Here is a 26,985-nt window from a genome sequence, read left to right on the forward strand (position 1 = left end):
TGACTATAATACTTTCCCAGACAGTAACAGGAAAAAAAACCATCTATATCAAAAGACACTGAAGTTACAGGAATTATTTACCTTGCAAAGAAAAGGAGTGCACCATACCAAAAACTGTATGGAGAATAACTGCACAGAGAACTTCACCAGAATTGGGAATTTCTGTCCTCATTGTCTCAAAGAGTTAAGAAGTCTCACACGTTCACGAGACTTGCATGTTATATTCCTACCTTATATTGTTTCCTCCTCAGCTGCCTGCATCTCATGCGTCTGCATACAGCACCTTCATTTTCTTCCCCACATCTCATGTCCTACACATAAGATGCAGCTGGATGAAGCCACCAAGCATTTGGATTGTGGAAATCACAAAGTAGGAGAAAGAGAGCAAAGCCTTATTACAGCCAGATGTTGTTGATCTTACTGGAGCTCCATGCTCAGGAGTCTCATTAGAAAGAATATTGTTCCCAGTTGCAGCCTAACAGTGCAGAGAAATACAACAGAAGTAAAGCAAGTTGTCTGCTCATGACAAAAGAACATTCAATAAAAATCTAATTTGGTACATTGATATCTTTGAAATCAATCAGCCTTTAGAATTCACTGCCACATGACATTAAACAAGGAATATGGCAAGATTTAGTGCATTGCAAATTTTTATGGTTGACAAGAACATTTAGCTGCTCATACTATTAAAGCCAATGGAAAGACTATTGAAAGAGAGATAAAAATCTGATGTTTAAGATGTTAAAATTTTCATGTCTCTGGCTCAAACCATAACAAATAACTTCACCTTCTCTAAGGTGGTAAGATTCCTTATGATAAAATTCCAGCCCGATCCCTGCTCCACCAGTCCTGGTGCTCTTCAGCCCCTGAACCAAGCTGCTTCTATTGGCAAAGATCACAGAAAGCCATTCTCCCCCAGACCCTGTCACACTACATTATGTTTCTCCCTGGTTGGCAAGCCAAGCTGACTCAAAGGTGGACCTGACGCATGCCAGAGCTGGTGCAGAGACAAGGCTATCGCACCAGCTTCACTGCAGTGTGCAACTTCACCCTCAGAACACGAAGCATTAAACTGCTTGATGAAACATTTGTCTTAATACTGTCTTTGAAAACAACATTTTAAAGGTGCGAGTCTTTCTTCATTTATTCTAAAGGGAGCCTGGGGGACTAGCACTGACTAGGTCCTTAACCATTTAAACAGCTAAACTTATCCCTGATGAGCTCTGTCCTAAACTACTAAGCCAAGGCTGCCCCAGCAAAGAGATTCTCTCAACTACCTACCACAGCACTTTCTGCAGAGCCTGAAGCTTCTGGCAGTAGCTGACACCAAAGATGACACAGTAAGTAGCCAGATTACAAGTCAAATTCAACATAGCCATTTCAGTATTCTTTAAATGCCTGCCTCTATCAAGGAGAGATCTTATTTTTCTGTTGCTACTTCTCCCCAGATATCCTATATACTTTCTTCATTCTTCCTGAACTTGCTTTTTCTCCAGCTTTTTAGTGGTGCACTCTTTCTTCCTGCTTCCTCTGTTCCTCTGTGCTTGCAAGAATATCGTTCCTCCTATTCATATGCAGCATTCTGACAGGCCTTGCTCAAATAAGGACTTAACTTCTCTCAGCCTGCTCACTACTATTAATGCCCTGAAATATCTATCTCATCTCTACTCAAACTACTGTAATATTAAAACAAAGCAGTGAATAAATTGGTACAGCAAAGGGGTACTGGACAGCTCTTCCCTTTTATTAATAAGCTTTTTCATGCCCTAGGCTAGCTCTGATGTTTCTTTTCATGTTAGTACCAGCACTAAGTTAATATTTACTTTCAGTATCATGACTATCGTGCTACCAAACAGTAATAGGTCAGATATAGTCTCAAGAAATTCTCAATAAATTTCTAAAAATAATCTTTTAAAAATAATAATTTTTTTAAAAACTTCTAATGACTATTATAATTGGGGAAAATATAAAAAAATGAAATCTGGCTGAAGCAGTTTCAAAGTACAGTATCAATTATATGAGTTTCTAGAATTTCACTATCTAGAAAATCACAATTACACTGAATTGTAACAAACTATGCAGTCCTTCAGTATTCAAATTCTTCTCATGTGTTGAACAACACACAACTAGTACTACCAAAAATCTTCAGCTCAGGCAAGGTATCTTCAGTTTAACCACTGGAGATAGTAAAAATCTATATCTCTATTATGATCTTGTGGTCAGATAACTATTACATGGCCTAGTAAAAAGAATTTAAATACATGTGAATATAGAACTGGATTTCTAACCTGTATCTAAAGGTTCCAAAGTAAACATGCATCTGCATATATTGCATTATTTCCATTCACAGAAAATTAAAGTATAAGTACACAATGTTTTCAGCACCTGCACATATGTAAGAAATGGGGCATTCCTTTAATTCAGGCTCAGAATCACAGCTATTCCCTATAAGCTTTAGTGGACAGGACAATTCAGCTAGAACATCCCAATAGTGAAACCACAAAATAAAAATCCCAGAGATGGAAAGGCATACTGCCTTTCAGACTTTTCCCAGGAGAGCAACAACTTAATTCAGGCATTCAAATAAAGCTTCCGTGACATGCACTGAACACAGTCTCCTAAAAAGAGAGGGACCACTTTACTACTTTGGGTAAAATTTATGTTGTAAAATGTTGTATTTCTGTTTGAAACTTACTACAGGAAGTTATAGAATCCTTAGAAAGCCAGTGAAAAAAGTATATATTGTACATGAGATACTGTAAATTGAAATAATAGAACAGAAACGCAACAACATAGTAGTTGCGAAAGATAAAACAATAATTTACTTAAGTTCAGCTTGGCTATACACATTCTACATAAGAACACTGTTCCTAAAAGATGAGTATATAAAATCAAGGATAAACACATCAATTGCAAAATCAGGGTGAACCTCTCAGAAGCTACCCAGACTTTCAGCCACTCAGATCACTGCTGCTTGCTTATGACAGATAGATTTCTGTAGGAACACTTTGTTTTTGTCAATTACAGCTAAATCACTTCACTAAGGTTATGCTGTGGAGATGAACCCATCAAAATCCACACCTGTTCAGACAGACAATTCAGTAATTCCATCCGAGCAGTATTATTTTTTTTTTTGCTGAAGTGCTCATTTGCTCTAGCTCAAATCACTATCAATTTCTAATAGCCTAAATGAAGTTACTTGGTCTTTTTCTAATTGCCACTTAACCCCAAATCACCTATAAGGAAAAAAAAAAAAATACAAACACCAAAACCTAAGATTACTCTGGTAAACACCACTGTTGGCACCCTGTGTAGCCAGGCCAAGCAGCAATCACAAGAATCCAGTCTAGACCCAATGAAGCACTGGATATCCAAGACCCTGGCCCCCCAACCGACCCCTGATCACACAGAACATTTCAACAACTTCAGGAGGTTTTCCATTAGAAATTAGTGCGACTACAGCATGATACAGAATAAGCAATCCTCATCTTACGCACTTTAACAGTCTCCAGCTTCTCCCATGAATGTAAAGCTACAGATTAATATTTTATTTGTCAAAGACCAAGTCCACATGCTAATTTTTTATCAGATTTCACTGCCATCCTCTCCCCAAGACCAAATCAACTATTTTTGCCAAAAGTATTTTTAAAATTAGATCTTATAAGCAATATGTAAGTTCCTTTCCTTAAAAGTATGATCTATTTTGTGCAAGTTTAAGACACTAAAAACCCACCTAAAAAGCACATTGATTCCTTGGGTAGTTGATTCTTTATTAATAAAGTATTAAAGCTCAAAATTTTATCTCTTCTCAAATAACCAAAACGGCTCTTTTACAAAGCAGCAAACTGTAGTACAGCACAAATATTGTCACTGTCTCCTTTTAGCAGATAATCTCACTTTCCAGTGCAAATTTTACTGTAACTACCTTCCACCTTCTCACCTCTCAAAGTTTTCCTGTTTTGTAACACTCTGGAAACCCAACATCTTGCTTTGAAACAGCTTCGAAAAACTGGCCTATGGCCAACTTGCAACTGATACTACAGTTTAAATACCTTTCCAGCAAAGTTGCACAAACTTCAAAATAATCTGGGATCAGTCATTAAAATGTTTTTGTTTCAGTTATAACACTAATGAAAACCAAATGTCTAAACTTATTTTAGCTAGCTTAATGGTCTAGGGACTTCGCTTAAGAAAAAGGTCTGAATCAACCTTCATTTACCCAACTGAATAGAGTAGCAGTACAACCTTGTACAGAGATATGGATAATATTTTTAAAAGATTTAATTATAAGAGTGTTTCAGCTACAGATTTAATTAAGGAGGCCCAGTTAATTGCCTCGATTTTATTCTCCTCCGAAGTCTTCAGTTACAGTACACCCAAAACTATTCACTTTTAGCTGTAAGTTTACAAGGTTCAATTTGCAAACAGATTTAAGACCCAAAACTAATGCTGTGCTATTTGAAAAAAACAATTGTTTGCTAAGAAGGATAAGATTCAGGATAAGCTATTGCAAACTGGATGTTTTTACTATCCAAATAAGGTACACAATAACAGATCCTGCCTGAAGTTTAAGCCTTCCAAAAGTGTCTGCTTGTAAAAGATTTCACTGTGTTATACAAGTGTATCTCTCAGTTAATACACATGCCACATTCAGCGAACATAGGAACGTTCTGGGTGGGAATCGTGGAATACTAAATGAAATGCTTCATACAAAGCTGTCTTTCAGCTAAGAGTCATGACATTCTGCTGCTGGTTTAATCCATACCCTCTACAATTAAGCCAGCAAATTCTATGCTGGTTTTGTACAGGCTTAGCAATCTATAATGAATTGAAGTTTCAGCAACATTTTAGCCCTAAATTCATTTTAGGACGATTTGTACATGCTTCTCCACAGCAAAGAATATCGAAGTTCTGCTAAAACAAGATCAACATAGGCTGACACAAATATATACATTTTCAATGACAACATTGTTGACCATCATCTGTATCTCAAGATATTTAGAGCATGCACCACCTGTTTCCAACTAGCACTGAAACTGTTCAACCACACAATTAATGACAGCTGCTAAAAAGTCTAAAATATCAGGGGAAAGAAATAAAAGTTTAACAACAGAATTGAGGCCAGCCAGTCTTTTGCTAAATATGAGTCATTATAATATATACAATACTCTAGTAATGTATATTTGCACTGCACAGCATTCTCTTCAAGACCATTATAACTGAAAAGTTAACAGTTTCTGTCTGCAAGAATGCCAGCATCTGTGTGTAACAACTGTTCCTAGGATAGGAGAGCAAGCAAGCCATCTGTGCACTTCCAGAGTTGTACATACTTAAGAAATCCCTAGCAGAGACTTCCCAGTACTCATCCCTAACATGTACATCCATGCTATTTAGCCAGGAACATATAAAACAGAGCAAATAACCTGCTCGAGAGGTGATACCAAGTCCACAAATACCAACCCAGAAAGAAAAGTTGAGATTCAGTCATTTAAAAATCAGTTGTTTATTCCTTAAAATATGTAAAAACTGATAGAAATTAAAGGTTGTAGATCACTGATCACCCAGGAAGTAGGCTTTATAACATCAATTCTAAACACATTGCCACTTTATTTGAAAGTGCAAAGTTTAGTTATGAACACTGACATTCTTGCCATGCTTCCAAAAGTATGCAGAACTCTCCCTGTGTAGAAATCCTTCTTTCCCGCGTATCAAGACACTGAAAAGAGTAACTTTTTATATGCTTATTTCAGAGTTTCACAAAAACATCACATGTTTACAGTAATTCAATTAATTTCACTATTTAAGAGGTTCCTTGTACAGAAATCAGAAGATAGAATTCTAGTACTAAATAGCTGATAAATGTTTTTCTGTTAATCCTAAAAGGAGGAGAAAAGAATAATACAAAGAAAAATGGATACTTTAGACTACTACACTTAGGTTTCACAAAAAAAACCCTCCTCAACATAAAAGGCATCCAATGCCTTAGGTCTCTGCCTTGGTCAAAACTTTGAAGTTTATAGATGATGGATATCACATCAAGAGCACCAGAAGTAAAGAATTCTTTCTTAAAGTTTCAGCTAAACTCTCTCTAAAAGCAACAGCCAACATTATTAAGTAGTTCAGCCATTTAAATGTGAATGAAAAAGTATGATAAGAATAATTTCTTATTCCTCTTTCTTTTGTAAATCCACACACCTGCTCTTTACCACTTTAAGAGAGAATCAAGACATAATGTTTATCCACATAAAAGAAATAACTGTAAGAGAGAAAAGACTGAGCAGTATGAATTCAACCACACCCTTCAAGAAACCAACTATAAAAATACCATTTCTCAGTATGAATTTTCTCAAAACCTGGCAGCCTTACAGAACAGTCACATACATAGCTCTAGCCAGCAAAGAGGTCCTCTTTTGAAATTTCAAATGGATACAAGAATGCTTTCATTTATTAAACTGAGCATACCTACCTGTCTTAATTTATCTCAGGCATTCAGCACAGAAGATTAATAAAGAGCATGTGGATCAAACAAGCAATAACCCCCAGAGATCAAGAACAACAAATCTCTGCAACAACGTGGAGACAAGTTCCCACTATCAAGTACTGGTTGCACAAAGCAGCATAGAAGTGCAAATCACGAGCTCTCAGGAGACTCCCACATCCCATCTGCCAACATGGGGAACTTTAAGTTTTAAACATAACCTATGGTTTGGGACAAACTTCTCAAAGGTGAATCTACTAAACAGTAATACATATTAATTCCTCTCAAAGGAGAATAATCACATCAAAAGCAGGTTATGGAGAAACAGCAAGACTGAAGAATTAAGTCTCGTAAATTCAGACTATTAAGACTGATTTTTATGGCTTATAGAACAAGCTTCAATTTCTTACATGATAGGGAATTCTTTCATGTGAACACACTGCAAGGAAAAAATGGATAAACATAAGTCTTCCCCAGTGTAGCAGAACCTAATACTTTCCATAGACTGAACATTCTCACTTTAACACCTCATCTACTTGGTTATTTAGTTCAAAATGTACCTCATAGCACATGAGGTGTTCCAGAACAGTAATATGGAGACAAGTATAGCTTAAGAACAAGGTGGCTGCTCAGCTTCCTTCATATTGACACACTCACAGGAACAGTCATCCCTTTTGGAATAAGAGAACAACATTCTGAGTTAATACCTCATTCTTTTTTTCCCCTAACACTGCATCTGAGGCATTTTCTCACTGTGCATTAAGGGTTAATCTGAAAACATTTAATAGAGATTGCTCTGTGAATATTTAGGAACTTGATGGCTGGTAGCGTCAGCTTTGGAAGCTAGCTGTTGGGTCAGGCCAAGAGCATTGATGGAAAATGAGGTAATCCAGCAGATGTATATAGCGCTTTGGGTTTTCTTCCCCTGTCACTAGCCAAAGTGGCTTTTCTGCCTACAGCACAATTTCCAAGTATGGAAAATAGACATATGGGCTGATTAGAAAAAAAATACAAGGTGGCTTTTACCTAGAAATCTACTTGGAAAGTAGGCTTGAACTGCCATAAAAGCAGACTAACCCAAGAGCATTTGGTCACTGGTGATTACCAGCAAAGCGACAGGTTGGTATTGTTAAGACAACACCTAATAAAATAAGCATAGACTGCAAAAGGCATTCATTCCCAAGCACTATCATTTTATAACATCCTGCTCAATTTGTACATTTGTGGTATATGGGCTATATTAGAGCCAGCAAGGGGAGCCATACCATATCAGGCCTCAAAACCCAAACCTAGAAATCTGTTTCTCAGCAATTCCTGTGACAATTCTCACAACTTCATTTAATCCTAGACATATGATACTAGCCTCTTCAAATCCATGCCCACTTTCTTCCCATGGAAGTTGAACTTCCATCACAGAAAACTAGACTACGGCTTGCCTCACTATTCTGCAACATAAAAGTTCCCTCGCTGGCACACACTCATGACTGGAAGTTTGGCTACAAAGAAGGACCCGACTACACTGTATCTCCAAACAGGTGCAGAAAGTTCAGAATATGCATTTCAGATTCTGAACGGAAAACAGAGATGCTTAATGGTGGTGGCTGCTAAGTGTATTTATCTTGCATGAATCACTAAAGATATTTTGCAGTACATCTATAAAAGCAATGAAAGTGCTCTTCTATTAAACAGGCATAGTTTATAACACATCTATCTCTGTACCTATCACTTCACAAAGACACCTCTCTGGCTATTGCTATGGATACCCAACCCATAGAACATTTTGTTACCTCTGTTCAGAAACTCAGCTCAGATGTACTGCACTAAAATTAGCACACTGAGGGTATTTTATTTACATATTTTAAAATATGCAAGACACTCCTTTGAAGAGACATTTCAGGTTTGTGGAACACACAAGGTATAAGACTAGCACACTTTTGTCAAAATACCTTTAATAAACTTTACATGTGAGAGAACTTTAAAACAAGGTTGGCACCAGAGCTAGTACAGGAAGCAACTGGTACACAGCACTGTGCTACACAGATAGAAAATCATGCCCAGGCTTCTCCCCTGCTCAAGAAGCCTGCCTTTGATCATTAAGTGGAAGGGGACAGAGCCATTATGGCTGTGGAGTTTCAGAATTAAGTTTATCTCAGCATGTACACAAGGCTCAATTTTACCAAGAAAACTGCTGCTGACAGTAAAAGTGGTCTTCTATCTTTTACGGAGCTGCCTCTTTAATAGGTGTTTTTCTTCCTTACTCATCTTTCACTTTCCACGAGGACGTTCACCTTTTTGCTGTTTTCCACTACGTTGCCTCTTGACTTTCGGCTCCTCTTTTGGTTTATTTGACGAAAAAACTAACCATGCATTCTGCAGCAGTTGTTTGCCTTGTCCTTAAGGACTGCACAACTTAGAATGACACGAGCAGTACTTAGTCTACTTATATCTTCACTATGACAAACATAGGGTTCATTTTCTTCAGCTTTCAAACACACCCACCCCTGCCTCTTCCAGCATGACCCAGGAAAGGAGCAAGTTAATGTTTGACTTCTGTTTTAAATGTACACTTTTTCTAGTGGTTATTTAACAGCAGGGTCTGGTGTGCTGTGCAGGCAGTTTGCATGGGCTTGAAAGTCAGCAGTCTGTATTTCTGAATCAATATTTGAGAGGTTACAAACACATTCATCTTTGCGATCCTTATTTTGGAAGAGGAGAAAAGTAAATGAGTAGTTAGGAAGGAGCAAAGCAGACTGTTTAGAAGGCAGAGTACTGACCATAAACATTCTTCAAGTGTTGTATTACGTAAGTAGTCTCTCATCAGCATTTGATCTATATATGCAGGAGTTTTATGGTTTAACTTCCTTGTTATGCCAGCCCTTAGCTAGACAAAATTCACCATCCCCCTTTCCCGGATCTTGGGAAGTCTAGGACCCTTCCTTGCTTCACGAAGGTGCACTAAATACAGCAGGTTTTGCAATGGCAATGCTGCATTCCTCAGTTCCTGGGCACTGCAATAATGCACCTACATTGTCTACCTATTCAAATGCTGATTGACAGGACTCCAAAGTACTGCAGGGCACACAAAATCAGCAGGTTCACTTTACTGCAGAGGAAAAAAAGCAACGTGAACAACTGACAAGCTAGTGTGAAGTAAAGATATATACATAAACATCTCTGCATTAACTCATTCCAAAGTGAACTCAATCCATTTTCAAAGCAGACAGTAGAATTTACATTCACAGGCCAGTTAACTCCAAATGAGAACAGCATCATTTGGATACAGAACCTTCATTTGAAAATAGCTAGCATGAACCTTCTATACCTCATTCCTCTGCAAACAAACATTAAGAACCTGACATATCCATGGCAACTTGTGCTGTGGAAACAAGAATTCAACATAACCTTTTAAAAAATGATGCCAGTTCTTTCACAAAGAATTCACTGAAAGAACTATAAACCCTGTAGGGTGACACTGTAATAATAAATTTAAATGTAAACATCAGTTGGAGACCTAGCTTAAAACCTGCACCTGCAGATGCCTGCAGGGATTTCAGTCTGATGCTACCAATTTTAAAAAAGGTATTTCATTGCCCTGAAGACCCCACAACCCTCTCGCTCTTCAACACTGCTGGTTTGTGAAACCAGAATGACATCATACTAGCACGGCCCCCAGCCTCTTAAGGAACTTAAATTAAAAAAGAAATCCATAGGATAGTCGTATTGCTATAACAATGCTAAAAGTCAAATCATTTTATACTGATGCAGTCTTCTCACTTAAAGCTAGGTAGTAAACAGAGCTGGGATTCCAATAAAATTTACATTCTGCAAGCTTTCTGTACCCTTATAAATCATTAACAGAGCCAAACAACTATACCATACATCTAAAGTCTTTGAGAAAGGAGCTATCTTCAACAGTAGTGGGGAAATAAAAAGCAAAGGAAGAAAACAAGAGGCTGCATTTTCCATGTACAAAGACTAGGGAAAACACCACAGTAAATTTCATTGTGATACGAATTTTTAACCTACCTAAATTTTCAATAATTGTTCTTTAACCTAAAGATACTGGAGCAGAAGTCAAACACAGCCTAAGAATCCATGAAGGAAAAGGTTGGGCTTCCATACTTCTAATGCAGAAAGAGATACATGTCTGAGAGTTTTCATCTCTCTAGCTACAGACAAATATTAATCCTTACAGCATTACATTCTGTGTGTGGAAAACAGGGCCAGGAATTAAACATGCCCTTCAGCAAATCATAATTCAACATCATATCCAAGATTAACATGCTGACAGTTCTGTCTCCCAGGCCTAAGTTCCTGATACCAGACTACACTGCCTCTTATTCATGCATCTTAATTGCCAGGTTTAGGAAAAAGGGCATGCAAGATAAAGGCTGGTATCTGCTAATGAGGGAGTGTTTTATTTTCTATCTTAATTCTAACTCAGAGTAATGAGCAAAGCAGTCTGAAATCTCAGAGTTTGATATCAAATTTACAACGGGGTTTGAAAAGTCTAATTTCTCCCTTGTCCCCAAAGCAATTTTATATGAAGCTGGGGAAGAAAGCCGATTCTGGAAGTTTGTGGCCACCAGTATACACTTAGTGTTCAGTTGGAAGATATTTACAGTGATGAAATGGAAGCAAGCCAGAAGATTTATAAAAGTATTTCCCCCCTCTCTCCCCTATGCAATATTACTTTACTTTGAAGAGCAGGGAGTGAAAATAAGAGAGTACAGATGTGCAATTTTGATAGCAACACCCATTAGCACAAAATGAGAAGGTGATTAACATGGGCCCAGTGCTATTAACCACTTTGATACCTTTTTAATTTGTATGCCCCTGCTTTCTAGAAACTCTTCTAGGATTTTCTAATACTATAAAATAATGGTTGGAAAGGAGCTCAATAAAGCAGCTAATACTGCCTCTCAGGACTCGGTGAGAAAAGCACAACCTAGACATAATTAATCTGTGCCTTATAAGGCACTATGAAAATGGAAATACCACAGTCTTCCCAAGCAATCTGTTCCAGTGGTTCAAAATTTTTTTCTAGTGTCCATTTACACCATCTTCGTTGCAGTTTAAGCACATTACCAGTGGTTCTGTCATCAGAGAGGCTAGAGTGAAAAATGTTGTCCTCTCTTCTCATTTATATCTCACCTGAAGACAACTCTTCCCTCCCCCTGTAGCCTTCTGTTCTTTCAGGGAAAGAGTTCTAAGTCTTTCTGTGAATAAAATAATTACATTTTCAAGACTTTGTTCTCTTTACTGTCCTCTATACTCTCTTAAAGTACTCTAGTTTTTCCTGAGGTGAAATGCCTAAGCCTCGAATCAAAGACTGTCATGTGATTTATGGAAAATTATCCTACTTATGTATCACAGTACATTTGACTCGTTTGCAACATTTACGTTAACAGAATGACATCTGGTTTGTTAAATGCAACATCCCCAGATCCTTTGCACAAAACTCACTCTACTCCCCTGTTGTCTACCTGTACAGAGATGATCAAGAAATACAGTATCTTGAGTCTTATCCTTATCTAAAAGGCATATTCTCCCCCAGACTGCTTCTCCGCTTTCTTCAAATCATTCTGAAGCCTAACCACATTTTTCAACACGCTTGCAGCAATTCCTAGCTTGGTACCATCTGCTGCTAATATTGCACAGCCTTAACATTTCACTTAAGTCTAAATTAGTGACAGAATCCTGCAGAGACCATTCAGTCTAGACATCCTCTGGTCTGACAGTGATCCATGAAACTATTTAAGGTTTTTCACCAACTTTACAGTATTTAGAGAAAGATCTCCTTGCTTTCCATACAGACAAAATCAATAGAATAGCTCATTAAACTATGAACATATTTGTTCATCCCAAACAAGACTGGATACCATGTCACAAAAGGCGATTTGAGTGCTTGCAAATTTTGTTTTGAGAAAATCCACATTCATGTTTATTTAACACCTTTGTACTTACTACTTGAAGAGCCTACCAAATAGTTCTTATTTGTTGCAATGTTTTTGCAAGTGGTCCCCAGTTCTCTAGTGGTTCTTCTCCACTTGCCCCTCTTAGATACAGGTACTGGCTTGGCTTCTCCCCCCCTCTTTAAAGAGCTTTATCTGTCTACATGGAAACTGGTAACAGTTCCGAGACCAAGAACTAGGTGAAGCAGAATAACCTTGTTTGAATTTCACCTGCTTTTCAAATTAGCACTTTCGTAAGTGTTCTTCGTTATTTTCCTTACCTAAGGAAAGTTCCTACACTTCTGTTTCTGGGGTCAGGTATAATTGCAGCTTATCCTGCAATAAAGATAAATCTGAAGCAGTAAGTGCACTAAACATACAGTTTTCTCAGCATCATGTTACATTTCTTTATTCAGTAGAAGGTCAACCCTTATTCTTCTTATCACCATATAGAGACTATTCTGGAACTATACTACCTTAATTGTAATAACCATAAAAGGATGCCCTTAGTATCAAACATGCCTGAACAGATACAGGGCAAGAGCTAGTCCTGTAGAAAAACCTCTTTAGAGACAGGAACACACTAATGTAAACAGTTTGTTGTACAGTGTAACACCTTTGTATCATGCATTTCTATTATTTAACCATATTTACCTTTTAACCTTTATTCTGAAATTGTTTAACATAACTTTGCATCAGAACTCTCAGCCAATATGTGCTCTTAACCAAATTTATAGAAAGAAATCCATACTTTAATGAAAGTATGAAACCAGAAATTTTAAATATTTTTCTGAACAAAGGTTCATCCAAACCTTTTCCAAAAAGGTTGCAGCCAATTGATTTCTTAGAATATTTTCACCACTCAGCTCTCTTATTAGTTGTCTGCACCCTAATTTAGTAAACACCCAGCAGCATCTCACATTCAAGTTATCAATAGTCCAGATTGGTAAAGTGGGAAAACGAAGTCTTATGTTGCAGATGGAAACAATCTAACTGATCACAAAATACCTCATTAGTGCTAAACGAGGTCTCTTACCTCCTGTTCTGGTTGAGCTGTACCAATCATGCTGGTGTACATCTGACCATGTATTGAGCTCATTCAACTTGACAACCAGAAAGCTAATCTGAGCAAGTGGTTTTCTGCTGGCTGAGCAAATTGTATAGTCTTATGCCATGAACACATAAGCAGAAAGCAAGACCACATTACTGGGCTTGCATGCTGTAGTAGGAAGTTGTAATTCCTATTTCCTAACAAGTGCTGTCACCCTAATCAAGAACATTACCCACAGTAAGAGCACAACTGCTGCACCTGGCAGCCACATCTATAACTAAAACTACTTGATATTGTTAATTATAGATAGACTCTCAGGAAGCTAGTCTATACAAGTCTAAATTCACTGAAAGAAGGTAACTATGAGAAAGAAAAATCTAAGCAGTGGAACAAAATTGCTGCATCAGTTACCACCACCTCCACCTGCCTTTCTCCATGCAATAACCACGAGTACTTCTTTTGGGCCATGCTTTATTACACTAAATAGTAAATCATGGAAGACTACCCAGTAGCAGCTCACACATAAAAGCTAACTACATCTTTTTAAGAACTACCAAAATATTTACTTTGTTCAATCTTTTCACTTACTCTATTTCTGTTTTCTACTCTGCCCCAGTCATTCTGCTTAGAGCTGTAATACAATGGAGAAAATTCATAACAAATATGAATACAAGTTTCCAGTAAAGACAAACAAGATACCACAGAACATCCTCTTAACAGGGTTGACAAAGAGCTGGCATATAAGACTCAAAGAGCAAAGCAGTATAATCATTTTGCGATATCATTCAGACCCACTATTACCTGTTTACTAAATTTTAACTTGGAACCTCTAACACTAAGGCAGTGATCACCGGACCCTTCCCTGAAACAGAGAGGGCAATACTGAAAGGTAGGGTAGACAAGGGGGAGCTCTGTTAATTACTGCTGGACCTCAAAAGTAGGAAGAAGCTTCAGTGTTTCATAATCCCATTATTACAGCTTCAGTTTGTGGGTTTTACAGATTTAGCAGCCTAAGTTCTAAATGCAGTGAGGAACTCTGAACAATATATTCAAATCGCTTTTGGGGGTTAGAGGAAAAGATGCCAATTTAAGAAAAAACAAAAACATGTTTGGCACAAGCAAACAGCTGCTAGTTTCTCCTGCCTAGTAAAAAAAAATAAATTTAGAAATTCATATATTTCTGAAAGTCAATAACTTTTGTTGTATATGTTATTGGTAAAGCCATGACAAAGAGAAGTTAAAGAGCTTTGCAAAGTAAAACATTTTGAAAAGCTAAGAAGAGAGGGACAAGCCCCCTCCAATCCACCTACCATCACACATCAGTGATCAAAATCTATTTGCAAAAAAATAATTTAAAAACCTCTCAATTTCCCCAGAAAGCAGTTTGGCTTGTAGAACTCAACCATATCCAAGGCAGTAACAAACAGCCATGTGACCCTCTCAAAGAAAGGCCATGAAAAAAAAAATTCTGTCTGGAGTTTGTGTTGGCCAGGCAAATCAATATACTTAGTCATAACTCAACAGCACTACTTACAAAGCAAGTAATTGTTTTCCCACTAATGCCATCTCTACCATTTTTTAACAGAGAACAAGTTGCCCAAGTACTGAGTTTGCAACGAATCGTAAATTGGCTTTGCTTGACAGAAGATTAAGCAGAGAAAAAGTTTACTGATGCAATAGTTAAGCAGTTACGCACAAAAAAGCCAGTTCACAACCAACCATAACACTACTTTCTTCAGCTGTCTTAATGTATAAACATTATTACACAATAATACATTTACAAATACTATACTCCAAAACCCTTGATACAAATCTTGCTTTTTCATTTTGTAAAGTTTGACCATCAAAGAAAATACATAATCACTAACTCAGGCCCCAAAAATTTCTAGGACTATTCAGAATCTTAGACTTTACTGTTACAGAACTGAGTTCTAAACTATATTAATGACCTTATTCTTAGTTTTAATAATGATTTAGGGTTTAATTCCATTATGTTTTTATAAATATATCAGCATGACATACATTTCACATGATTTAACTTCAAAGGGTTAAGATTAAGTTACTGAATTCTTGCAATACCTGCTGTAGTTTTTTATGGTATTAAAGAAGCTATCAACAATAAGTGAGAACATATGTTTAAGACTAGGCCGAAGTTTATTCCAAGAGGCAAAAATTCCCTCAGCTTTATATAATTATTTTGAACTGCATACATATTAAAGAAAATATTTTAACTTACTTACATATTCAAACTATGTGGCATAGTACTCTGTAATTTTCAAAGCCCAAAACATAACTGCAGCAATCTTTAATTAATCACTTCGTTCTCAAAATCCCCCTCTTCCTTCGTCCCACCCAAAGTTATCTCCGCATCACCTGATTTTTATGCAACTTCAAGAACTGCTGCCCAGCAAGGGTGTTTCAATATTAAATATTTTTACCTTTAGAAATGGATCCTATCAGCTGTATTGCTGAGCATAGCAACTACTTTCAACAAAAAGAAAGGGGAGAAAATTCATAAGAAAGTCTTTTAAGTTCACATCAAGTCTAGAAGCATCTTCAGTCCAAGTCTATAGGTATCCAGCATCCACCCTGTCTTACAACTAATAGGAAAGTGCAAAACTCCAAAGACCACAAATGAGGCCTTACCAAAAAACCCAAACCCCCAAACCCCCAGCTTTAATTCCAGCACTACAAAGCACAAGTGTAATCTGAGCTGTATCATTCCACTCACATTCCAGGTAGAATAAATTTTGTGTTTACAAAATATGTCTTCTCAAATCTCACTACTGATGCTCTATCCTATGTACAAATATTTAACCACAGACAAGCACTTCACAAAAGACAGCTTGAACACGTATCAATGGCAAATGCATATTCCCTAAGCTAAGACATAGAAAAATCTGTATGTTACACATACAATTAAATATGACATTGGTAAAGAAGCCTTAAAGAGATACCCATTGAGAAAACCACTTTAAAATTACTCATTTTATGTCTAAAATATTTTTAAAGCATACTCATTGATCAGACACGTACAAGTCACCAGAAGATTACTGATGCTGTACTTAAACATTAAAACCTGAAACAATGCTCATCAATACTCTCTTCAAGCACTCAGGAAAACAGCAAATGCAATACTTTCCAAAAGCAAGCCATGAGCACAGTATTAGCTGTGGCAATAACACTGCCTTTGAGATTTACTCCTTGGTACAGCTCCAGCAGACATGTCTTACCATATGCAAGGATGGCAATGGCATAGAAAAATACCAGGAACTCTAAAACAAGGCTATTTACAACCCTTGACCAACCTTGGTTACATAAAGACAGAAGATAAAGAATTAACACTCTAGAGGGGGCAGAGATTCTTGACAATCCAGGAATAATAATAGTTTAGTTCATAAATGCTATGGCTCTGCACAAGAAAGCACTATTGCTGAGCATGCACACTTCACCCAGGAACATAAGTGTTTTCAGATGACAATGGAAACATTTCCTCCTATTAAAGCCAGAGCTATCTCCTTCCCATTTTATCTGCATGTCAAGTTCATTAACAAGGAGAGACTATACAACACTAAAATACAGTATCCATCTGCTAATAGTTATGGCTTAATTTAGTCATTTTTATTAATTTGTGCTATATAGCACAAGAGTTATGTTGTACTATAGACAGCACAAGAATGGTTTTATCATGCTGTGTTTGTCTATTTCTACAAAAACAACAATGCTATAGATTTAAAATACACAGCAAGACCTTTCTTCAGACTTGAATGCAGAAAGCTAACATTATTTCCAGTCATAGGTTGACTATACCAAGCCACCAGAAAGCAAGTTTTTCACCTCTGCCATAGAGGATAAAGATGGGGGGAAGGATAAGAACAGGGAGGGCACAGAGTGTTTCATTCACAGCTTCTGTAAGCTGAGCACACTGTGACCACCACTCTGGGCTCTACACCACTGAGGACATCCAGGGTGGAACCCCACTACGTCCCTCTTGAGGGTACTGGTATAGCTCCTCTCATTTTGGGCTGCATGCCTTAAGCTGTCTCCATACCAAAAGTCCCTCAGTTCCCCACCTCAGCACTCAGGTTTCCCCTCACAGGGACAGGCTCCACATGCCCCTATTCTCATCTCCATCCACACACTCCAAGACCATGTACCTCACAGTCACTAGTTCTTCTGGTGCCTGTCACTCCTTTCAGATGTATTTCTACTGAATTTCAAGGGGCACTTTCCTGCCTATATACCAACCAGTACCTCCCTCTGTCTCTCCTCGATGCCACCCTCCCTCCCCAGAAAACTTTATTCTTGCAAGGTCTATGCTACCCTACATTGCCACTAGCAACCTTTAGTCTCCCATATGCTGTGGCTTTGCCCCACTCCATTTCCCAACACCTTTTTCCTTGCTTTTCTTTGCCCCACTCACCTGGTGTGATTGCTTCCACTTTTAGATCTTTTCCTTCCCAGTTCACTATCTGACACCAGTTCTCCTTCCCCACAACTTTCCTGGCCAGATTTACTTCTCTTAATATTGCATGCTGGAGAATCTCCCACAAAGCAATTTAAACTGCTATTTATAAGCAGAAAGTAAAGGTCAGCTTAAAAAAAAACAACAAAAAACCCCAAACCACCTTTCACCTTTATAAAATTGCTTCACACACAGCTCAGGGCTTCCCAGCCAAGGAATCTTCTCTGTTATTCTAGCTTTCACCAACTCAGCTGGACTGTGCTCCTTGATGCCCAGAACACTTCTCAAAAGCTCTTGACTTGTTGGATTGATGTTCCAAAAATTATGAGACAGATAAAATTCACATTTTTTTTTCACTACCACAACCCTCAAAAATCAGAATTCAGATGGAAATTTCATGTGGCTGTTCTATTAATGTCAAGACACATGCAACAACAGCATTAGTGTATCGTACCTTAAGAAGAGATCCCCTTAAAAGGGTAAGTTACTGTATCAAGGGTCTCATTTTTACAGTAAAGCTAAGTAGTATTTTGTTTACAACAAAACACTGATCTGTTAATAGTTATTTGCATTAAAAATTTCAGTGTCAAACAAGCAGTAGTTACAAGTTTTTACTATTTTAGCATTACAGCCTCACTGAATGTATGATTTAGAGGCTACAATCCACTTACACTAAAGTGAAAGCAACCTGCTTTCTTAGGGCAGAAAAGCAACCTTTTTTTCTTTTAATATAAGAATATTTTCACACCTTCCCATAGTGTTTAATTTTTGCTGCACTTCACACCAAAGCCCAGCTGACTTTGTAAAAACTGCTCACAGGAAGTCACACTAAACTCAGAAATACCATATGGTCACTGAACAAGAAAATAGCCACGGTTACCAAACCAAATTAATGCCATTGATCACTTTAAAGAGAGATAGTTGTAGGCTTGCTAATTATCTGAGGTGCTTAGTACGTATTTCAAAGTTTGAAAGTAATTCTATACTTCTATCAAAGCTAATAAATCAATCATCTCTGTTAAAGGCTTAGAGGAAAACTAAAGCTTACTGCTCAAATATATGGTCAACATATGAGAAACATTACTATGAAAGCCATTCAAGAAGCCTCCTCATGGGAAAGGGTAACATTATGAGAACTAAGTGTTTTCACATGTTCTTTTTACCTTTGTTCTTTTATAGTCTTATTTTTCACCTCTTCTATGGCAAGATTTTTTTGGAGGCTACTAATCTGAATTCCATCTCTTTCTTCTCAAGGCCCCTTGGGACCATTCTCCCCCATCAATGTCTTTTGTTTCTGCCACAGTAATTCTATGACCAGTCAAAAATAGCTTCACATGGCATTCTCCAACAGTCGGGAATCTGCAATGGTAGCAGATTTGGAAAGGAGTGAGAAAAAAAAAATCTTTTGAAGGGAAAACCCCCTACTTTCTCAGCAATGTTGTAAGCCTGTCTGCCAAAAAATAAAGAACAAGCTTCATCCTGAAGTCATGCCTCATGCATTACTGAGCAAGAGATGGCAATCAAATTGAAGCAAAGGTACTGCTCTATACACAGGAAAGCCCAGCCACAGACACTGCTCTCTCCCAGGTTCCATGAAGGCAGTCACCACTGCAGCCTCATTTATTGCATTATACAGCCTGCAAACAACCTTAACTCCACTACAATGAGTCCAAAAGCAGGTTAAAAAAACCTGGAAAACCCAATCCTTGTATTTTATTCCCTACATATAGGCAATGCTCCTCAAAAGAGGAAAAAAAAACCCTCCTGAGTTATGCTACAAAGTCTCAAATCCTAATGCAGTCCTCCATATTTTGTACTAATATAGTATCAGGTCCCAATTTCAACATCCATCTGCTTTTAACTGATGTACACATTTAAGCTTCTAGTCTCAAAATAACTATGTCCTCAAACTAGGCTATTATATTACTACAGGATATTACTCACTTCGCTGTAAAGGAGGAAATAAATCTCTCTGCAGAATTTGATTTTCCTTTCTACTTAATGACTTCCAAAATATCTTAAACTACAATTATGGTATAGTTTAACCATTCTTTTCCTAAATAGAATGCTAGTGTCAAAGGCTGTTGTGTTTTGTTACTTTAAGCTTAACGTTTAAAGATACTTAAGCAAAAAAAACCCTGGATGTTTGTTTGCGTCTTTAATTTGTATCTCAGTTCACTTGTACATTCAACAATCTGCACAGCAGCATCCCAATACTATTTGCAGTTTCTGGGAGCTACTGAAAAACTAAAAAAGCACAAGTCATTTATTCTACATTCAGAGCAAAATGTAAATGTATGTAAAATAAATGTAACTTGTGAATGTTATAAACATTATAATACACTGTGAATGTTTATAAGCATTATTATTAGAGTCAACAATTTAGTGATCACAAACAAATATTTGCCACAAGTCTATAAATGCCAATGTTTTAAGTATTTGTATTTTCCTAATGCACATTTCCCCACTCTGAAGATTGTTACCCCCCCTTGGTTGTTTCACACTAGACCTCTTCCACCTCCATCACTGCAGGCTGTTTGCTTCAGGCTCTTATCCCTATGCCCACTTAAGAAATCCCATTCTCCTCCCAGTCCCTATCTGTCCCAACTGCTTTCTTGCACCTTTATTCCCTTGGCAATTCCACCAGTCAATACTTTTAAACCTGAGCACATTTATAAGCCCATTGACAACTTGGATGCTTTATCCTAAGCGTTCATTACTATTTTACAGGTTTGTCCAAGCCAGATATTCTGTAACAAGCTACTTGCAATTCTGATCAGACAGTTTTTGTTCATTTAAAACACACACAGGCTCCAGACACACTTCCAGTAACTACAGCTCTTCATCCCTCTCCTGAAAAGAGCTGGCTCATTTGCTGACATATAAAGTGAATCATCAACCATTCTGCAAAAACATATTTTTCAATCTTATCTAGAGGCTAAGAAAACAAGCGGAGTGTCCCACTGCCTTCCTCACAGGAGTGTTTTCAATTAAACTTCTAATATCCTCTTCTCCTCTACTTGGACAAGGATGGGAAGAAGCCACCAGGTAAGCTGTGCTTCACATGGGAGCTAACCATTCTGTAAGCAGGGTACAGTGACAGCTAGTTACAATAGCTGCACATGCCATCACTGATAACACAATACCTGGTTACTCACACTGAATCCAGAAATTGAGGAGGCTTGTGCACTACTCATCATCTACACATCTCCAGACAGACCTCTGCCTTAATGGTCTTTTCAATATATCTCCAGTGTTTGCCACCACCACTGGAAGCAATGCTTAAGCAGCTTATCAGAACACTGGTTGCGCAGAGAGAAGGAGTTACTGTATCTTAATTTCTCAAGATAAAGGGTGCCTTATGAGTAACCTTCAGAAATCACTGCCTGTAGATCTTATGTTATCACAGAGCCTTTGCTCCTAACAAATATAAACTAGGCAACTACAGGCAGCGTATGTCTGAACAAAGACCAAAAGCACAGGAAAGGCTGATCATACTTCAGTCCACAATGAACGCAAAAAGTTAGGTGCCTGAACGCTTTTTATGAAGGAAAAAAAAAAAAAAAAGCCCAGCTCCCACTAAAATAAACACAAAAATTCAGAAGCGAACATAAAAAAAAAATGTCATTTTTACACAACGTTTTAAAATAAGGCTCAGAAGACACAAGGGCATCGCCGGCTGCCCAGCGGCTGAGAGGGCAACCGTGCCCGCCCGCACACCTCCGCCCCAAGGAGAGCTCTCCCTCCCCCGCTGAGGAGCCGCCGGTATCCCGCCGGTCACGGCTCCCCGGGGCGCGTCCGCCCGCCCTCAGGAGCGCTACCCCCAGCCGAGGGGGTTACTCCCCCCGCGACAGCCGCCGGCGGAGCGCGGGGACACCGCTGCCTCCCCCGAGCCGCCGGCCCGACCTACTCCGAGCCGCAGGCGGACCGGTGCGGGGTGGGGAGCCGCCTCCCGCACGGAGACGGCGCGGGGGGCCCGCAGCGCGCCCGCCAGCCCCGAGGGGCTGGAGGTGGAGGGAGGGGAGCCGTCCCGGCGGCGAGCCCGGCGGAGGAGAGGCAGCAGGGCTGCCTGCCGCCCGCGCCGCGCTGAGGGGCCCCGCCGCCGCCCGCGCCGGGCTGCCGGGTGCCCGCCAGAGCCGGCTGCGGCTGACGCGGCCGGTACCGCCCTCCCGCCGCGGGGGCCGCACACCTCAGCATCGCGGCGGCGCGGAGAGACCGCCCCGCGGGGCCCGCCCGCCCCGGCGGGTGCTCCTCTCACCTCACGACCGGGGGGGCGGGCGGGGAAAGCCGCTGGCCCGCCCGGCGGTGCGTACCTCGCGGCTGCCGGCGGCGGGGCCCCGGAGGCGGCTGCCCGTTGTTGTGGCCCGGGTGGCGGCAGGAAGCGAGCAGCCCCCGCGGCGGCGGCGTCTCCACCGTGGCGCAGTTACCATGGGACGGACGCCCTCTCCCTCCGGAAGTCACCGCCGGGAGGGCGGGGAAGGGGGGGGCGGGGAGAGGCGCCATCTTGAGCGCGGCGCCCGGCCCGGCGCCTGCCGTCCGCCATCTTGAGCGTGACGCGGCCGCAGGGCGGTGCGGGTGAAGAGCTCGCCCGAGGGCCTGTCCCCATCCCTGGCCTCCCCTGGGGTGGGTCCCTGGGCCCAAGCCCCGTGAGTGGGCAGGGGTTATGTCGGGGAGGTGCTAGGAATGTAGGTTTTCTAAAACTCTCTAAAGAACGACAGCCCGGTGCACGCAGTTGTAAAAAGAGGTCTAAATTAGAGGGGAAAGTCGTATCTGGGGTTGAAACGATTCTCCTCACTGTAAGAAGATTGCAGTAAGGAAAAGAAAACATGCATAATGCTACCAGTGGAAAATCTGTTGGTTTGGTGGGGTTTTTTTTTCCTGAGGAATTAAGCAAAGAAACTAAACCTGGCCCTCTCAGGAGCTGCCCTGTAACTTGTGGCAGTTGCAAGTCACCCCAGCAAGACAGGGAAGATGGCAGAAAGGCCAGGAGCAGCAGGGAGGAGAGGAGGGTGACGAGGGGCCCCGGCTATCTCCTCAGCCAGGCCCACCCGGGGCGCAGCGTGGGCCACAGCGGCCCGTGGATGGGTTTCAGCCCAGGCTGTAACACAGATCCTTTCTCTGGCTGCTGCAACGGGACCTGCAGCATCCCTGGGAAACGCAATGCACTGTCCTTGATCTTTTGAAGAAGCGTTAATACTGTATATGAAATTACACATAGAAAACAATAGTATCTAGATGGGTAAATCCGGTGCTGAGATGCTAGGAAAAGCTCGCTACAGCCATAATTGTGCCGTGTTGTGCACATGCTTTATTTTTTAATTACGTGATTGCATACCATTTTGTCCCAAAGGACCTCTGCTTCATTTAGTGCATGGAACGGGCTGAAATATGGTTGCATTGTTGCTCGGAGGTGCAGGGTTTCCTAACCTTTGAGTGCTTGCTTTTGCGGTTAGAATAGAAGTACGTCTTCATAATTTTTAAAACCAGAATAAAACATTGGATAATCTGCAGTGATCCCTTGCACATGACAAGCCGTTACACTTTCATCCCATCGCAAGAATAATTGGCTTTCTAAAAGTCGCTCTGAAGCATGCGAAACACCTCGGGTCAGGCTGTTGATGGTTTGAGAGTCAGTTTGCAGCCTGAGTCAGAGACACCAAGCCCCTCCCTTCCTCCTCATTCTTCCTCTGGGGTTCACTTGACATGGTTTTTATTAAAGGCTAGTTATAATCCTGAGTTCTGACTCAGACCTCATCCTAAACGCCGGCAGCGTGTCTTCTGTATCAGCCCAAAAGTTTGTGTTTGGTCAGACAAGGATAGAATCAGAGCATGAAATGCTGTGGAAGTTGATGGTTTTAACACTGTCAAGTCTGGCATTGGAGCGGCACTCAAGCAGCACAGCTGTGAATGGGAGAAAGCACATGAATTTTAAAGGAGATTTCTTTTCTGCAAAGCAGCATGAGCAAGTGGAAGAGGAAAAAGCTCTAGCCCCTCCAGCTGCAGAGGAACTTTGCTGCCAGGCCTGGTCACTTAATACCACATTCTGCCACTTCATCTCTAATTGTCCCAATTTCTTCTATAGGCTCAAGCAACCACTGAGTCATGTAATATAGCTTCTGTAATTCCTGTGAAACCTTCTGGTTTTTTCCACAAAATATATCTACAGGATATCATTTATGCTTCAGTGATCCTCCACTGAAATACACGAACCTCAAGAAATTTAAAATACCCGTGTTTCCACGCCACAGCTCCTGTCTTTCAGTGCCATCTAGTGTTCACGCCTGGAAGAGATGCTGTAACTAATGGAATTTCTCCTTATCAGATCGATTTGCCATAATTAACACATTTCGGAAATTGATAGATGGCACTGATAGAAGGTATCTTTGTAAATTAATAAAATATTTCTATATATAAAATCTAGAGATATATCAATTAATATTTTTATTTTATAGCATTAAATTCTGATACAGATCTTTGCATAAATTAAAATCAGTAGCACTCACAAAGCAAATGTGTTTTTATATATATATATATACACACACATCTCAGTTATTTACTTCTGGCTATGCTGTACTCTGTAACTAATTAGATTGCTTCAGAAAATAGTGGTCACCAAAAAAAAAATTTTAAAAAAAAGTACTGAAATAATTTATCAACTTGCTTCATTTTCAGCTCTCCTGGAAAGGAGTAGTCATCCAGATCAGAGCCCAATCAAAATTTCACTCACAAAGTAAAATTGCAAGGCTTGGAGTGATGAATCTTTCAATCCATCTACAAAAAGGAGCTGGGTAGTTTTTGAAACAAGGAAGAGACAAAAAATAAGGGATTATCCAGAGATCATCTGTCTGCATTTTCTTATCTTTTCTCCCTTGATGTCTGTCTTTACAGCAACTTCTAGTTCTTATTCTCACCCCCAGTCTATGATCAGCAGTTAAATAGCTCGTAACCATTGAAAGCCCCTTATCTGTCTTTTACTATTAACGCATAAACTTAAAAGAAAAACATGAGGGACTTATAAAATCTCCCCGTATTATTATGAAGAAAGCATTTAGCGGTGAGTACAGATAATTCCCCTTGAAGATTTCAAATTCTAAATTAAGACACAAATCCTGAGTAGCAAATACAATAAAAGGAATATGAATACAGAATTTTATACAATAGTTTTGAGCATACTCAGATTTTTTTTTTTTTTTTTTTTTTTTTTTAACAAACCTTACCCTCCCTACCTGGTCATGAAAGAATTGGAAAGTCAATATTCTCTGAATTAGTCCAGCTAAAAAGGAAACAAAGCAAGGTGCTCAGCTGCTTTCATTCCAGTGAAAATTTAATTTAATTAGAGCAATTTCAGATCACACTTCTGGCAGCTGTGTTTATCACACTTTCTTCAAAGGATAGGAATTGGCATTGACTGACATTAGCATCAAAGCTTATTTATTCACCCGCCCATATCCTACCAGCCTTTCTGAGTTTGTCTGTTTATTTAGCACTTTAATAACATCACAGTACATAAGATTTCATTTTGGAGTGTGCATGGTTTTTGTTAAAGCATTTAGCACAGACTTCTTATGATGTCACAGTAGAACCCCTCTTTGCAGGTTTGATGAAAGAGCAGCTAGCTCTTCTCCCGAAGAGACATTTTAAATGGTTAACAAGGACATAGACCGGGATCCAGAATTTCTTTTTTTTGTCAACAACTAAAAAATATCTGTCTTTCAGCAGTGGGGGGAAAGTGCCAGAAACAACTGGTCATCCCTTAAGCTGCAGAAGACTGCCCAAGACCAAGGCCATATAGGTGACGGGGGTTTTGAACTTTGGGTTTTGGGGAAACCATGTGGTACTGAACACTCAGCGCTCTGTTTCACAGCTGCTTCGTCCTGGCCAGCTCATACTGAGGTGTGAGCACTGCCAGTTCAGTTGCAGTGTACAACCTGCTATCATCTTTTGTGAACTCAAAGCAAGTTCTTGCTGGTAAAGACTATTTTTTATTTCATATTTGTGCAGCATCTGGCAAAACAGGGCTTGATCCCCAATTAGAGCTGCTGGAGCACAAGAATGAGGTGGACAAATCACAGTGCAGCTGTCTCTTTTGGAGGCACGTATAGAACTGCTGCCGCATCAGACCAGACACTAGAGATGTTGGCAATAAGAATCTGCTGCCTACATTGCAACCTCAAGCCCTGCGGTGACAGAGAAGCAGTTAGGCTGGGCCTCCATGGGCTTATTCTTCAGTTATCAGTGGTAGTTTGCATAGTCATGATTGTTCATGGATGACAAAATACAAGAAAACGATGCCGCAGGAAGAGAAAAAGCTCCTTTCAATTGCATTCCAAAAAGAGGTAAAGCAGACAACTCCATTTGATTTTTCAACAAGTGGAACCCAACTGAGCTGACGGAGCAGGTTCATAGCAGGAGCCCTTCACTGAAGGATTCCCTCCACATCTCACCTTTACCCCAACTTGCCAACATAGATATCATCAGGTACATATTAGAAGCAGCAAAGAGAGGCAACCTGCCAAAAGCTGAGTAAGGTGGAAATGGAGCCTACTATACATATTACCCAGACAGAAATGGCTGATCACGAGCCTCCTCTGCTATGCTTCACCTACTTATGAAATCAGGAGAAAGCCCGTAAAAGCAGCATGAAAGCAAAGGGACAGTGTGGGCATTTTCTGCCTTGCAGTGAAACATCAAAACTGGTAATGGAAATGGTTGTTCCTTCCCAAAGGTTTATCATGCTACAAGCAGAACAGCAGTCTCCCCTAGACAGTGTTATCAGCATTGGCACTAGCTGAAAGAAAAAAAAATCAGAGCCCTTACTTAAAGACGTAATTCAGAATGTGAACAAGGAACAGCATAGCTATACGTTGCCTTTCTGGTGGGCATATGATTCTGAAGAGAAGTCGAATTTAAAGAAAAAAACAACAAAGAAAACAGATAAGAGAACGACTAATGGGAATAAATTCCACTGCTTTGACCACAGCATTACTTCATCAGATCCCGGGGTTTAATATGCAACAGAATTATTGTAAGACAACAG

At 39.7% G+C, this 26,985-nt stretch overlaps 1 protein-coding gene across 3 annotated transcripts in view; it reads right to left on the minus strand.

Annotated features, from left to right (window-relative positions):
- DISP1 (dispatched RND transporter family member 1) overlaps positions 1-22,383 on the minus strand; it is a 94,027-nt gene extending 71,644 nt beyond the window's left edge. The window contains exon 1 of one of the 3 annotated variants that reach the window (XM_075042575.1): positions 22,262-22,383. The gene's annotated coding sequence lies outside the window, so the exon portion shown is untranslated. The other 2 variants (XM_075042576.1, XM_075042577.1) reach the window with 2 other exon arrangements.
- Between the last annotated feature and the right edge of the window lie 4,602 nt (positions 22,384-26,985).

Source organism: Buteo buteo, chromosome 12 (genome assembly GCF_964188355.1).
Source record: "Buteo buteo chromosome 12, bButBut1.hap1.1, whole genome shotgun sequence".
In the NCBI taxonomy this organism is placed as follows: Eukaryota; Metazoa; Chordata; class Aves; order Accipitriformes; family Accipitridae; genus Buteo; species Buteo buteo.